The sequence below is a fragment of the Pteronotus mesoamericanus genome, unplaced genomic scaffold (genome assembly GCF_021234165.1).
Source record: "Pteronotus mesoamericanus isolate MK-2021 breed Mesoamerican mustached bat unplaced genomic scaffold, CSHL_Meso_final contig_42, whole genome shotgun sequence".
Lineage (NCBI taxonomy): Eukaryota > Metazoa > Chordata > Mammalia > Chiroptera > Mormoopidae > Pteronotus > Pteronotus mesoamericanus.
Genome location: NW_026555157.1, coordinates 365,235 through 382,106, shown reverse-complemented (window position 1 = coordinate 382,106; position 16,872 = coordinate 365,235). Strand labels below are relative to the sequence as shown.

Here is a 16,872-nt window from a genome sequence, read left to right as displayed (position 1 = left end):
AATAAAGATTCTTGATCTGAAGCTTCCTTCCACCACTGCTTTACTGTATGTGAAAACTGTGGCTAAATCATATATCTCTAATTTCCATGAGCTTGAGGAAAAGATATTGCGTTATTTTTTATTTTTATATTTCCCAAAAGACAAACTAGCTTATGGTTGTATGGAACTCCTGTATTTAAAAGGGAGCTTTAGTTATGGCTAGCATGGTTCAGTGGATTGAGTGCTGATCTGCAAACTAAAAGTTCAGTGGTTTGATTCCCAGTCAGGGCACATGCCTGGGTTGCAGGCCAGGTCCCCAGTAGGGGGCGTGTGTGAGGCAACCACACACTGATGTTTCCCTCTCTTTCTCCCTCCTTTTCCCTCTGTCTAAAAATAAATAAATAAAATCTTTTAAAAAATTTTTAAAAAAAGAGAGCTTTATTCAGTTCATAAATTGTGTATCTAGTGTTGTTCCCCAAATCCAACATCATAAAGACCTTCCACCATAAAGAATAAGAGTGACATTTAGAAAACCAAATTTTCAAAAACTATAGAAGAAAAGATATAATGGTTATCAGGATGACAGGAAGTGTCCCAAATCGAAGCAACATGGATCAGTGCGCTCTGTAGAAATAAACTGCCAGTGAAGAAGAATGGAATGACTCTTTAAACACTAGAGAAAAGTGGAGTACAGAGCAGTATTGAGGCCTAAAAGACTGTAGATTAAAAAGTGATCAAAATTGACTTTAAGGTGAGAGATAAAGAGAGATTCAAAAATATATATCTGTGGGAAGACAAGCAGTGAGAGCAAAATTCCTAGGACCTGAGGAGTACTTCTCAGAAATAAAATCCTTGTGTGGTATGATCTGAGGTGGAGCTAGCTTCAGAAAATACTAATATTGATGGGTTAAATCAGGACTGGGGAAAATATAAAGCCAAATATGGGCAGCTTTAAGGGAAAAAATAGGCAGCTTGGAACTCAACTGTCATCACAATTCATTTGTGTTTCACATCCCACTGTTTGTGACATTAACAGAATTTTGAATTTAGCAATGAACTATTTTTGTATTGTGAATCTCTGCAGCCATTTTCCATATGTAGCTACCACTGCAACTAGGAATAATAGCATTTTTGACCTTTAAAAAACTTACAATTAATACTATTCAAATTTGGGGTCACTTAAGAGTTTCTCAAGTTAACTCACTTTTTCTACCATTTGGAGTGTTACCCCTGCTCTTTATTTGCATAAAATCCAAATTATTTGACTATTTTTGTAGCAAGTCCTTTGTGTCTGCTTTTACTGTCATTTTTCAAGAAAAAAGTTAATTTTAGATTTTTGAATTCTATTTTCATTTAATGAAAATAACGAAAGCAAATCTTTTCATGAAGGCATTTAAATAGGAAAATCTTGCACACAGAATTCCTATTGTGTCAAACATTAACCAAGACAATTTTAAGGATTAGTAATTATACATTAATACAGATAAGTCATGTATGAGCTTATGTTCATGTACACAGGGCCTTTACAGATTATTCTCGTTATTGCTGTTGTTAGTGAATATCATTTACTGAGTATCTATTATGTTTCAAGAACTCTTCTATGTACTATGCACATATACCATATAATGCAGCCGTTATTGCTCCATTTTCCATTTGAGGATTTAGATACTAAGATGGCATGTCTATGATCATACAGTAATTTGTAAATACAGAGTTGATAATCAAATACATGTCTGTGCAACTAGAGAGTTGACATTATTCTCACTATATAGTTCTGCTTTTCATATAGATGCAAGCCTACAGTTTTGAAAGTTAACATAATATGTTGTCAAGTTCCATACAATTGCTTTTTTCCTAATACACTGCTGTTCCATTGAGTCAATATTCTCTTCAAATCACTTATGCTTCTACAGAATATCTACACTGATGTTTACATGCCTTTTCTTATAAAATGTAATTCAGAACTAAAAGATCTTTTAGCACCTACTATGTGGCATCTGTTAGGCTAGATGTCTTTGTTCACTCTCATGCTAAAATATAGAACTTGACAATGTAGGATCTTCTCCTTCCTAAAGAGGCCTCTTTAGGTAAAATTGTATTTCTAATCCTTTTCAGTCATTGATGGTACAAAGAAGTGTAGCACTATGTGAAAAGCATTAGGGATTTGGATTTAAAAATTCCTTTTAATAAAACAAACCTAGTTAGTCACAAATTGTGGAAACAAAATCCATAACATGAAGGGCATTTAAGGCAGATTTAAACATGATTTCTACCTAGAAACAGGAAATTAGTCTGCATAATGTTATTTAGCTAGTGAGCTGAATTGTATTATAATTTTCATCTATAAACCCAGATTCTTAATGTGTGTCACAAAGATGATATCTCTGACCCACCCTCAGTAGGAAATGTGTTTTGAGTTTAGTCAGTAGTGATAATGGAGTGGGGTACTGGACAAAATATATTTTCAGTAAGTTTACTTGGTAATGAAAATAACTGTAACAATAATAATAATAATTGGCATCGTAATAATGATAACATTTATGGAATATTTTACTATGTCCCAAGTACTGTGATTAACACTTTACATGCATTATTTATTTCTCAAAATATCTCATGTGATATGTATTGTTAATAATCCAATTTAACAGAGAAGGACACTGAGATACAGAGAAGTCAAAAAACTTGCCAAAGATTACACAAATACAGAAGCAGAGCCAATGAGTCTGACTCTCATTCCTACACTAGGTGGGGTTATAGCAGGCTCTATGATGTTTGTTCAAAAGAATACTGCATTTGTTTTGTTCTATGTACATCAAGTAGGTTTGGGACCCAGCTGGCTGTAAGCCCATATCTGAATAGGAGTTAAAGTTTGAATTGCCCAAATCTGAAAACAGCTAATAGGAGTTAAAGTTTGAGTTCATAGTGCCTGCTAATTAAAATGCTCCCTTCTGAGAGGATAGTGTGGCTGGATAATCCTAGAACATAATACATGCTTAAAAAAAAAAAGAAGTCTAATGAATGTTAACAACAGTTTCTATGATGATAAGTTAACAGATGATTTCCATCTCTCACCCCTGTTAATAAAATATGCTGTCCTATTGTCTAAAATATTTTTGCTGAGGGCACATACTACTTAGATGATCAGTTAAAAAATTAGAACTTTAACAGATTATTTTTAAGACTATACTTTCTACAGTTTATTTAAAACTCTTTTTGTTTTGTTTTGTTATTATGTTCTTTCAGTTAACACATAACTCTCTCTGGGACACCTCTCCTGTCACTCTACTCTCTGATGTGTTTTAGGACAGTACAATATGCTTTACTCTGTCTTCCACAGCACCTTATCAAAGCCTCATCCCATTGTTAATTGTCTTCTCTCCTGTATCTTTAGTCCCTTGAAGATTGACCCCATAACTATCTTACCTCTTAGACCCCTGGGAATCCTGAACACTAGCATTCAGTTAAGAAAAAAATGACCAACAAACAACAATGCACACACATTAGACAAGCAAAGAGAAGAAAAGGAATGATCTTGTTGTTGACTGTGCACACTTTCTGGTCCTTGCAGGTGGCTTGTTTCTCCTCTTACACTGTGTACAGGTCTTCCTGAGAAAGAGCTTCCCACAACAGGAGGTATTCTGAATTGACTGTTCTGTTCCCCAGCAAAGTTTACTAATGCACCAAGGAATATATTTATATTTACACACACACACACACATACATATTATGCAGTGACATGAACATAATTGGAAGTAAGGGAGAAAGCAGCAGACAACATGTCCAAAGAGAGCTTATTATATTTATATTACTTTACATTTTATATTTAGTAATTTTATTCCCTCTTTACACCTAATATGTTATATACTCTACTATATTTTATGCCTAATATATTTCATAAAACCAGAGACTTTATTTTATTCACCACTGTATCCCTAGTTCCTATAAGAGAACATGGCACTAAATACTCAACAAATATGTTTTGAAAAGAAGGGAAGGAAAGGAAAAAATATAGAAGCTTTTATAGTATTTCTCATATTGTTCTGGAACTAATAGAGGGGGTGGGTGTCTCCAGTCCTTTCCCAGGAAAACATGAATAGCCAATGAAATTTCAGGCTCTCATCCTATTCCTCAGACCAGCACCAAATTCCTTCATGCATAATATGCCCTTCTAGCCTATCCATACACAATTTCTTGCACTGCTGAGACTTGGGAGCCGAGTACTAGGCAGAAGCAGCTTGAGCCCCTCCATATCTTTCTCCACAGGCCAACTAGGGAGGCTGCTGCCATATAAGGTCTAGCATTTCCTATAGCTTGGCTGAGCCCCCCGAGGGGGAGTAGAAAAAAACATGAAAGTCTTCATCATGTCAGGTGCACTCACTCACAGCTTTCCTTCTCTCAAAAAGGATCCTGGTAACAAATGACTGATAGATGATGGGAGAAATTAAATTAGAGGGTCCCCATGATATCTCCCACTCTTGTCTTGGTGGATACTGTCACCAATGAGGGGAAGAAGGAAGAACCTATGAGGGTTTATGTTTTGCAGCTTCCAAATTGTAGCAGCATCCTACTATATGAAGCTATCAATAAATGTATACATACACTAAATAAATACAATGGAAATCTTAGGTTTTACACAAGAGGAGATTATGTGGCAATTCATCCTAGTATGAAGAAGATAATATCCTAGTAATAATAAGTTATTCTAGATTATAAGTTTTTTTTCAGGCAATAGACTAACTTAATTCTTTTTCATCTCTGTGTCTCTAACATACGATAGCCCCAACATATGACTGAGCATACTGTAGTTTTCAATAAAAGATAGCTAAAAAAATTAAAGAATATTTTCTACAATGGTGGGACATGGCTTAAAAGGTTCAAAAAAATGCAGAATATTTTTCTAAGCTTGATTCCTCATTTTATTAGCAGGCAATCATCACTTACTATTGAACATGCACCAAGGTTTTGGTCAGTGTTAATATAATAAATCCTCACCAACTGTGGTATGAAAATCCTACCATTTTATATTCATATACTAGAAATTTTAAAGGCACAATCTTGAAATAGTGGTTTTCAAACTTCAGTGTGCATAACTAACCTGGGTAGCTTTCTAAACTACGGATGCCTAGGCTTTATCCTCAGAGATTCTAATTCAGAAATTCTGAAATGGGGTCCAGGAATCTTCCTTTTGACAACCACCCTACTAGTTCTGATACAGGTGGTCCTTGGGCTACTTTCTATGGATCGGGCTGTAAAGGTCATATGAAAAGAAATACTTACGCTTCACCTTTTTCAATGTGGAGAAAAGGCTAGCTTACTCAATATGACTTAACCATTAAAATTACCTGTGAAAAGACCATGCACTTTACTAAGACTTTTGAAAATGAACCAAGAGAAGACACAAGGAAAAGAAACAGTACACTTCCAGCCAGAAAATTCTCTTTTTAAAATTGCACAAAGACTGACAGTGTGTTTAAAGTAAAACTGGGAGAAGAATGGAGGCTGTCCAGCAATGTTTCATGAACAGCTTAGGGAAGCAATATTGATTCAACAGCTTTATTTGATAAAATGTGTTTTAATGGCTATTATAAAAATGGGTACCTTTTTAAAATATATATTTATGTGAAATACTTTTATATTTATTTATATATTTATATGAATACTTTTAAAAATCCCTCTTTAACGCCCTACTTTCCTATAAGACCTTGGCCTTGTCAACATCATTGCTCCCTTCCCCCTGAAATTTATCTCCTGGGATTGGAAGTCTACTCCCCCACATATACCCCAGGGAAGGTACGGCTTGTGCTCTGCCCTGACCTTTAGGTCTCTGCAGCCTGTAATTATTTTCAATGGAAGTCTCAGCACTGAGTTCTCTAAATTCAGAGTCTGTCATTCTTCAAGAGCTCTAGTTAATTAATGATGGAAATTATTTTATTATTCTTATGAATGTAGAAAATTGCATAACTTGTCATAGTTTTCTTTTTGACTTGGATGCAAGAGAGCTTAAGGGCAACTATACAGCACTTTACTAAACGTAGTTTTTGTTCCAACTTCAGTCTTGATTCCATTTTTACATCCTTGTTCTTTGTTTTGTTTTATTTTGCTTATCTCTCTCATCTATGTCTAATTCATGTATTTTTTTCTTTGTCAGCCATTTTGATTACTTTATTGGAACAATGTGCTTGAAAGAAATGAAGAAACCAAAATTAAAAGAAGTGTGTGTGTGTGTGTGTGTGTGTGTGTGTGTGTGTGGTATATATATCAAACACCCAAAATATAAAATAAAAATAAAAACTAACCTCCTCAAATAATGGAGATATTTTGTAGTCTTTGGGCTATTAGAGTCACTTGATTATTAGTAAGATTGCAATTGAAGGAGGCATAACATTAAATACCACTATGAGAAGATCCATATGAAACTGGACACGGATACTTTCCTCAACAGATCCTAAAGTTCTCAAAGCCAGCTACCGTTGTGTTAAAAGCTGTGTGTTCACTCTTTAGACTGGCTGTACATAAAAAGTCCAGAGGCTTAAGAAGCCTAACAAAGTGTACAAATTTGAAAATATTTTTCTTCTAAAAATTATACATTTATACATGTAATAACATATGTATATATTATTTACTTATATGTATTTTAAATATATACATATATTTTACTTAGAGTCTTCAAACCAAGCACTTCAATCCTTTGCCTTCATTTTTATTCTCCTTTAATTAAATAATTTTTATTAAGCAACAAATAGCAGTAAGTAACCTCAACACTGAAAGCTGATATTCAGGCTGTGTTTAGTCTATTTTCTTCATTTCTTCTGACAATGTTCCAGCTAGTCTAAGTCTTCTTCTAGCAAAACTCAGGTAAGTTAGAAGAACTCCAATTGGGCACTAGACATTTTAACAAAGATACTTACCTCAATTTGTCTTTATATGACCACTCTGGGCTGAAGTATTATTATGCTTTAGACCTTAATATGATTTTTGCTCTACTATTAATTTCTGGGTCTCATATCCTTCCAGATACCAAGGGAACACAGTGCCATTCTATCATAATGCCAAGTAGTGCTCATTTTTTGTTTGTTTTTCCCCCCAGCATGGGCAACCAATAGCTGATTCATAATTCCATTACATCACAGTTGGATTACAGAAGTGCTTTTAGTCTGACCTCCGCACGTCTCTGGCAACTCATTTGTAGATAGTCCAGAGCGAGCAGCTGGACTTCATTTTTGTTCCAGCAGTCACCATTTCATAATGTTTCTCCAATCTACTGTGAGTTTCACTATTGACAAGTAAATCCCAAACTCCAAAAGGTATTTAAATTTAGTGCATTAAATCACAGAGGAAATGTTACTATTAACTTGCCATAGGTTCATGTCATTTAACTACACTTTACCATTCATTCCCCATATATCAAAAGGGGATAATGATACTATTCTACCACAGAAGACTGATGAAATACTTAGCAAAAGTAAGTGGTTACAAAACATTTAAAAAAAATAAAGTGCTGTATTTTTTTAATCTTGTATAGAGCTCTGGTTCAATTTTTGAGCCTTTCCAAGTCCTCATAATTTTCTGGTATTCATAATAAAGCAGGCAGATGGTTTAGTCTCTAAACATATGCTTTAAATGCCCCCTTTGCAATTTCAAAATAATGAACCAAATTGTGCCCTCACATAGCCACAAGGAACTTTAAGGAAGCTGCCTTTTGAAATCTGAGGACAAAATGTTATCTAGTGGGAATGAAACCTTTAATATTTATTTTCTAAACTGTCTTATAAAATCTATTCTACTTACTAAGGCAAACTATATATATATATTAAAAATAGAATAGACTAAGGAAGAATCTTAACTAGCACAATATTACTTGGTTCAAGAAATATACCAGAAGGTAAAATGTAAGTTTTATACACTTGTATTTTAAAATTGTGATTCTCTAAAACCTTATGAAAGTCATCTGATTTAATTCTGGGTGATTGCCAGGTTTTCATTTTTATTATTATTCCTATTACTATTACTATCATTTAGATGCTTTATTGTTAAAGCACTTTGCAATTATTAATTAGTTAATGTAGTTTAAATTATGTTTATGCATTTGTTTTAAATCCATGTTATTCATAGTCATTACAACCCTAAAATGCTACTTTGTCAGCCTATTATTCTTATTTTTAAAACAGTTTGTTGTTGATAAAAGCATATTTTCCAGGTTGTTACAGAATATGAAATTCATCCTCAAATGTATATATGTATTTTGATAATGCTGTTCATATAATCTAGCGATACACAGGAGAGTAGCTGTTTCTTAATGTCTACATTGTATACATAAAATGAAACTTTATTTCCATACTTACATTTTTACGTATTTAAATTTGATTGGAAAAAACCTCTAAACTAGTTTCACTTATCTCACAATATCCACAAAACTCAGTAGTCTGATCAACATTTCAGATAAAGAGACCAAACAATTGACAATAAGGACACTTTGGTTATTACAGAAGCCCAAAGTTTTAGTTACTACGTATTCCAACACTGTAATGTCCTTTTAGAAATTCTGAACAAGTACTAGCTTGGTTCTAACGTAAAACAGAATTTAGTTTAAGAAACAAATGCAATAGTTGTAACCAAATGTGTTTAGGACACTGTTAAGATAGGTCATAATTAACAAGGTTGAGAATAACTCAAGATCCTTAAATCAGACAATAATTTTACGCATGTTCCTACAAATATCAGAGCCAAGTTTGTAACTATTATTGGGGCAAAACATTAACATATTCCTCTGTGATAAAAACATAAAATAACTCAGAAAATCCTCCCTCCTCCTCATTTCTCTAACTTTCACAACAAATGCAGCAATGAAACTAAATTCTCAGTCAATTTAGAAATACGCCGACCAGTATTCCAATAAACAACAAATGGATTTTAAAAACTCACCATATTAAAAATTTCCCCATCTTTCCCTTGCCACCCCTTGTTCTTTCACTTTCCATGCACACACAATCACACTTACCTGCACAAGTCTGAAACATCAGTCTACATATATTTTTTGAAATGTACTCTGCACCGATGCATTTTTCTGTGTTTCTTTCTAACCCTCGGGAATGTCAAGAATTTAGGAAGAGAGCCACAGCTTAAGAGAGCAATTATTTGCCAGTAAATACTCAATTTGCTTGTCCTGTGATTTTTCTCCTAACTTGAATATTCAATAATCCGTCCCTGACTGCGTCACGAGCACAAAAAGTCTTTTCTCCAAAGGAGAACACTTTCACCAATCAACCTTCAGCCATGCCAGGGCACAGCTCGTCAGGGTGATTTGTTAGCTTTAATTAATAATTCCTCATGCTGGCCATTTTAACAAATAATGCAGTGAGACTGGGACGCTAGATGGCTATGATTCAGGCAGATAAAACTACAGTGGAAGGGGGTTTGGGAGAGGTGTGGGGGGAATTCAGACGCCGTTTATAAACACCTCTAATCATACTCTTTCAGCTTACAATATAGAGGACATCTCAGCTGAATTACCACGCTATGTCCACTAATTTGTATTCAGATGAGAGCCATATGTTCCTCCACTTTATCTGCTAAGGCCTCCTCGGTGCCAACGCAGTCATCGGGCAGACAACATTTACAAAAAAGCCTCCAGATTGCAAAAGTTTACTGCAGGGTGAAGTTGAGAAATCAGAAATATACGGCATTTCTGAGTGAGCCTGTATAACAGTCTAGAAACACAGAGGAAAGAATTGGGAGTGTCAGAGTTACTCTTATCCTTCTGTTTGATACTAGGCATTTCATTGTTTTTTAAAAATTTTTTTAAAATCTCATACCTCATCTCAAAACAGATAACAATAATGGCTGATTTGTTCCGGCATTCCAGGAACATTTATTGAATCCCAACTATACCTCAAGCACTGTATTAAGTCAAGAAAATTTTTTTGAAAATAAGACTTCTCTATTTAAGTGACACAATCCATGTATTTTTTTTAAACATACAGATAATGTGCTTGAACAAAGCCACCAAACAGGTGGTGCATGAATAAAAATAAAATTCATAACACTGTCTGTGTAGTTCAACTAAGTAATCAGTACTTCAGAGCAGACTTCAGTTCATGTGCAGAAGTGACGCTCAAAGTAAAAACAAAGAATACAAACAGGTTAAACATTTTTTTTTTTTAACTAGAAAATTTCCTGCAAAGTGACTAGAGCACTCAGAAACATATCATTCTGTTCTTAAGCAATGTTAAAACGTTCGCAAGCACTTGAGGATCATGCTAATAAATAGGAAATTTTATTCATGTGCCCAGTATGTGTATGCATGTGTGGGCAACTGCAAGTTTGTTGGAAATGTATTTATTGAGCACCTACTCTATCAGAGGGACAGAATAATCGCAGGTACCAAGCACATACTTTGAAGAAGCTTGCAATTTAGCCACTAGATTCTAAAGAGAAAATACACATCTAAACAGAAAATTATAACACAATATAGCAAGAGCAATGACACAAGTATGCTTAAACCTACAAGACAGGCCTCCTAGAAGTGATGGACTGTTTCGAAAGGTAGAGTTGAAATATCACCAGTAGGAAGAATATTCTATGGAGAGGCAAACCTTGGAACCCTTGGAATCCTTTCTAAAACTACTAGAATGAGATTGCCATTCAGGAACTATGGTATTTAAAGCATGATAATTTCATATCCATAATGGCAAACAGTTTGAGATTTAAAAATAAATTCCTTAAGAATAAAAAGTTCCCCGAAACTAGAATATCTTGATATGATCAGAAAGGTATGCAGCATCTCCAGAACTAATAGTGACAGTATATTGTTCTTGCTTTCAGTGTTTCAGTTGTCTTAGGCAAATAGGAGGAATGTGTGACACATGCTGTCTTTTTGCTTTTTACAGCCCATTTATCTTTTTTACTATATACATACTTGTACAGCTTCTGTTTTTATTGTACCATAAGATAAATCCTATTTGTATGACCATTAGGATGGGGAAAATCTATATCCATTTAGTGATCACATATATAACTCTAGCCAGAGAGTTCACTCTGTCTGGTACTAAGGTTGAAATGTTGAATCAAAGAAATGATGCCTCCAATCCCCCAAAAAGGCTCTTTCAAGGTCAGTAAATCCTTCAACAAATTGCACAGCAGCACAGAATAGCATGCTATGTATGGCAGCCCCCTTCTCCCTCATTAAAACTGCATAGACTCTTCAAAAGTAATTTCACAATCGTCTACATCTTTAGAAGGAGCATGAGATAGTGGTTTAGAAAGGTGGGAGAAAGCCTTTGAGTCAGAAAGGCTTAAGTGTGATATCCTAGCCTGGTCACTTACTATCTGCATGTCCTTGGACAAATTAATTAGGTTCTCTGAAGCTCGATTTTCTTGTATGTAAATGGTTTATTGTGAAAATTGGAGGAGCAAATGTACATTAGGTGCATAGCATAAAAAGTAGTCCAGTATAGGTGCACAGTATATGGTGTTTAAAATATTCAGAGTTCAAGCTTATCACATATAACTAAGATTTACTATTTCTGGACCAAATGCCTGCCTTCAACAATAAAAGTAAATAAGTCTTAGATAAAGCATACTGCACTTGGTAGGCTAATATAATTTCTTTTAAGAATGTTAACAATATAGCTGAAATGATCATGTTTTAGAAAGCAGAGCTGACAAATAGAGATAGATGACACAGGAATTTATCAGTTAATAATAGAAAAAAAATCTTACTTTTCCAAGGGATTAATACAACATTACATTTTATTTAATAGAGATGGCAAAGCTTATTTGGAATTCATAGGGAAAACCACCACTCAGTACAACCATATGTTCTCCTCAGGTAATCTGATGCTGCTACCTTGACTAACTACCAGCATTCTCCAACTCCAGGCCTTCTCATGCCCTCTCCACATACTTTCTTCTCTCTTGACCTTAGTTTAATCCAGTCATCTCCAGTCCTTGACTAAAGTATGGAACGAATATTAGTGGAACATACATTTAGTGACATTGGTAAAGTTAATATCAGATGAAATGGGGTACTTCTTCAGGGAGGAGTCATTAGAGGGGCTTCACAAAGGTTCTTCTCATTTACTAGAATGTGTATGTAAAGTTCTTCTCTGGGGATTCTTTTGGGATAAAGGTCTGCCTGAACCCTCCATTATTTGTTCTTGTTTTATTGCCTTTCACCGAGATCAGATTTGTACAGGAAAACTAGCAGTTGACAATGAGCATAGGGCCTGCCTGAGCCACATTAACCTGAGTGGGATATTCTGGGCAGTCAGAGCTTTCTTGAATCTGCTTTTTCTCCATAGGTAGTCATAATTGTTAGTAAGTAAAAGTATGGAAGATCACTTCATGTACTTTTAGCCCAGAATACCTGAAGTGGTAACAACTTAGTAAACTTTTGGCATGGTTGGGTCCCTGCTTCCTAATTAACTAATTGTCTAAGTCTCCATATGTAAGAAAATCTCTTCTGGTTGAAAATAACGGCAAGCAGAAGTTATTACAGAAACCTTTCAAAGTAGATGCTATTTTTAATAAACTTTTCTCAAATAAATCCCATATACCAATTTCCAAACTTATGCATTTTACATATGTATACACGTAATTAATTACTGTTTTATTAAATAACTAGATAATGAAGAAGGGAAAAGATGATTAAGTTCCAGTTTCAAATTTATATTTTCATCTAAACAAGAATTTTAGAAATCTAATATTCTGAAAAGGTTAAGTGCTAATTGATATATTGGGCTGTACTTGGTTGAGGCTGAAAATCTTAAATTTTCATAAAAGTTCCTTGTCCCTTGAGGCTTTCTTTCTCAGCAAGAGTCTCCAGCTTTCACAATTGTGAAAATTGGGATTCCCTGAAGTAGAAAAATGTTTCTTGTCGGAAAACTAGTCGTAGCTAGTTCACAGAGTGAAGGAGTCCAAGATCTTATCAGCTTTCCTGTGACCTTGCTTTATGATTTGCTACAAGTCATTTAACATCCCCATATGTCTCAGTTTTCTGACTTCTTATCTATAATACCCAAATAACATTATCAAGACAATGTGGAGCAAATTTCATATCACAGAGCATGTGTTAAAGCTCCAAATCCCAGAGTATCTGAATGATACTACCAGTATCAAATTGGTAGAATGAGACAAACACCCTGAACAATCTTACATATTTTGAACCTCGGTGTCTCTACTTTTTCAGGTATAAATGGGTATAGTCATGTTTATATTTTTTAAATCAAATAGTATATTAAAATTCAGTGACTGCTGCAAAGTATATTAAAATTTTTCAGCAAAAATTTATATTAAAAAATTGACCCATATAATCAAGCCAATAAACTTGATTTTCAAATATAGTATAGAGGAATTGGCTTTAAAGTATGGAGGCATAAGATGAAGTAAATGTTTCCAAACATATTCAGGTACTTATGAAAGAAGACTTAATTTATAGGGGACAATACTTCCTTTTATTTGTATTGCTGGCTGCATTTTATGGTGGATCCAAGATCCTAGCAATGAGAAAAGAGAATCAGGAAAAGTGATTTTTAGTAGACTGTTGCAATGATATAGAAAATGAAGTGCATTCACTAATGGGTTGGTAGTGATATTATACATGTACTTTTAGAACAAGAACTATTTAAGCAGCTTTACATACTTGGCAGAGTCGCGTTCCTGAAGTGTCCCCTCATCAGCCTCTCCCATGTCTCATGCTTTTTAGTCCTATAGTGCCAGGTAGGAGTAATGACCAAAGGAAGGAACAAAACAAACATAGGCAGTGGCAGGAGCCACTCCAAAGATCAAAGAGTCGGATTGGCTATGCCTGCCAAAACTGGAACCACAGTGGGTGGCTCATCAGCATGGTGCCCTGAAAACCACACAGGCCACTCCTGTTAGGTCAGCACCCTAATCCTGCTCAGGAGCTCTACCTGCAAAGAACTCAACATGCACAATTCCTTACTCACTCACAGTATTTGCTCTCAACACAATTCTGTGTTAGTATTATGTTTATTGAATGATTTCAGTGTGAAGATGCTACGTGAGTCACAAAAGCATAATTCCTGTCTACTCAAATTTCATAGCTAACAGGATTCTAAGGAGAACTCTGATTTCCCTACATTAATGAGAAAAATCTGGGGCAACTAGTAGATAATTCAATTTCTAATATTTTTATCAAATATATTTTAGTTTTCATATCTGTGATGAGAAAATAATACATTAATACCTCAATTATCAGCATTCTTCTATGTACTTATAGGCCTATTTTGATTTAACATGGTCAAGAACCCAGAAAAGAGAAAATAGAGCCCTTGAGAAACAAAGTTTCCATAAAGTACAAGTAATTGCCCAAACTCATCTTTATTCATCAATGAGACTTTTACTTAGAACCAATATATTCTTCTTTAACACACAGTAACATCATTACTTGGACCTCCCATTCATGTTAGATGGGAAGATAGGACACTTCCAGAAGAAATCACAAAATGTATTTATATGAAATAAGCCTGTCTGTATCTCTGAATGAAGAGGAGACAGAGTGGGTAGGGGAAGGATGAAATATCCAAGGCCGAGAACTACATACAGCTTGCAAACATGTATAATTAAATCTCACAATCAACGTGATAGAGCTCTAAACAAAAAATAATGTTCATAATCATTATAGGTTGAATTCTAACCTCTAGTACCTCAGAATGTGATCTTTTTTGGAAATAGGGTCATTGCAGGTATAACTATATAAGATGGGCTCATACTGGAATAGGATGGGCCCTTAATCCAATGTAACACTGTCCTTAAAAAGTGGCGGAGGGATTTGGCCACAGACATGAACACAGGCAGAACACTGTGTAAAGGTGAAGGCAGTGATCAGAGAGATACTTCTATAAATCAAGGAACACCAAAGATTGCCAGCAAACCACCGTAAGTTACCCGCAAGGCATGAAACAGACTCATTTTTACATTCCTCAAAAGAAACCAACCCTGGGACACCTTAATCTTGGTCTTCTAGCCACCAGAACTTTGACACAATACATTTTGCTCTTGTTTAAATACCCAGTTTGTGGAACTTTGTTACAGCAGCCCTAAAAAAACTACTATAATAATGATGATCAGGTAATCATAATGTAAAGATTAAATCATGTTCAGAGTATTTTTAAAAGGTTGGAAAATATAAGATTCACTGTAGAAAAGGTATCATTTATATGTTTCAAATAAATAAACCATTTAATGTTTGAATGGAATCTAGATGACTGAAATACATGGAACACATGGTTTTTAATTTTTGCTACTACAAGAAGATATTACCACCTTTACTAAAAAGACAAAGAGATAGACACTCTACAGAAGATATCAAAGAGTCCTCAACCTCTAAGAAGCATTTTGATTAGCAAAGCAGATAAATGTGAATTTATTTTTATTTGTTTAAAATATATAGTCTAATGAGTATGGAATGGCTACCTAGAGAAGTCATTAATAGAAAAGAGGATGCCTATGTAGAAGAGGACCATTAAGAAATGGAATTTAGTCTAAATCAAAATTAAGAGGCTTTCGTCTTTGTGAGAAGTTACAGATGATTCAAAGTATGAGGAATACTGGAGGAAAGTACGAAGAAGAAGCAAAGCAAGAGTCAGAGGGAAGGTGTGGAAACAGTAGCAGAGGAAATGGAAGAAGACTAATGGGTTTTGTGAGTAAAACAATATGAAATGGGCACAGAAAATAATAAAAAGTCTGCAAGCTATAAGAAAGACAAGAGCGGGTAGCATTCCTGTATTCTAAATGAGAATAGAGTTAAAAACATCTACTGCAAGAATTAATCTCTCTTTAAAACTAATGTTCTGAATGCTTTTGTATGAAAAAGAAAGGCTGTACCTTGATTTTTCTTTAAAAGGATTTAGTAGTGGAATGGAAATTTTTTTTTTTTTCTTATAGTGAAAGCTAAGCAGTTATGGCAGGTAGGTCAAGGAAGAAATACTTCATGGAACAGGAAGCTGTAACTTTACACAATGTGCTCCCTGGAGAAGTTAACAAAACAAAACAAAAAATAGCCCCATAGACTTTGTTTGTTGTGTTAAATAGCTTTAAAATCCTACCTCTCTTAATTGTTCTTAACATTTTATTCAGCCAATTATCAACTTAATCTAAGGAAAGAAAAATCAACTTGACTTTTTGACAGCCAAGTCAATCCAGCTGGAAAATTGAAATCCTGAAAGAACAGGGGATAAGGAAAACTGCATAGCAACATTTTGAACTGCCAACAGAAATCCATGATAACAAAGTCATCTTTTCTTGCTTTCTCAAAATCACTCTCTCTAAAAAACTTACTAGTGGTACAAATACATTCTTCGATGCAGTGAGAAAGTGAAGAGAGCTCTTCACTCTTTATGGTAACTGGAAATTTTTGCTCAAGACAGTCAAAACTGTAATTATTAGTAGTATGGAGGTACCTCAAAAAATTAAAAATGGATCTGCCTTTTGACCCAGTGATCCCACTTCTGGGAATATATCCAAAGGAACCCAAAACACTAATTTGAAATAAGATAAGCACCCCTATGTTCATTGCAGTGTTATTTACAATAGCCAGATATGAAAGCAGCCCAAGTGTCCATCAGTAGATGAGTGGATAGAACATCTATAGAACATTCACACACTGGAATCCTACTTGGCCATAAAAAAGAAGATAAATATACCCTTTGTGATAGTATGCATGGACCTGGAGAACATTATGCTAAGTGAAATAAGCCAGTCAGAGAAAGGCAAATACCATATGATTTCACATACATGTGGAATCTAATGCACAAATCCGAATTAACAAAGAAAATGGGGAAAGACTCATAGATGGAGAGCAGGATGATAGTTAGTGGGGAGGGGGGTGTAGTGGGTGGAAGGATTGAGCAAAAAGGAAAAAGGACTTGTGAA

The 16,872-nt window shown here is 34.7% G+C and overlaps 1 protein-coding gene across 5 annotated transcripts in view; it reads right to left on the bottom strand.

The window, feature by feature from the left end:
* ZBTB20 (zinc finger and BTB domain containing 20) overlaps positions 1-16,872 on the bottom strand; it is an 804,941-nt gene that overhangs the window by 423,183 nt on the left and 364,886 nt on the right. For 2 of the 5 annotated variants that reach the window (XM_054577269.1, XM_054577271.1), the window contains exon 1: positions 8,978-9,562. The exons of the other annotated variants lie outside the window; for them this stretch is intronic. The gene's annotated coding sequence lies outside the window, so the exon portion shown is untranslated. Of the gene's footprint in view, positions 1-8,977; positions 9,563-16,872 lie in introns of those variants that run through there. 5 annotated transcript variants of the gene reach the window in all.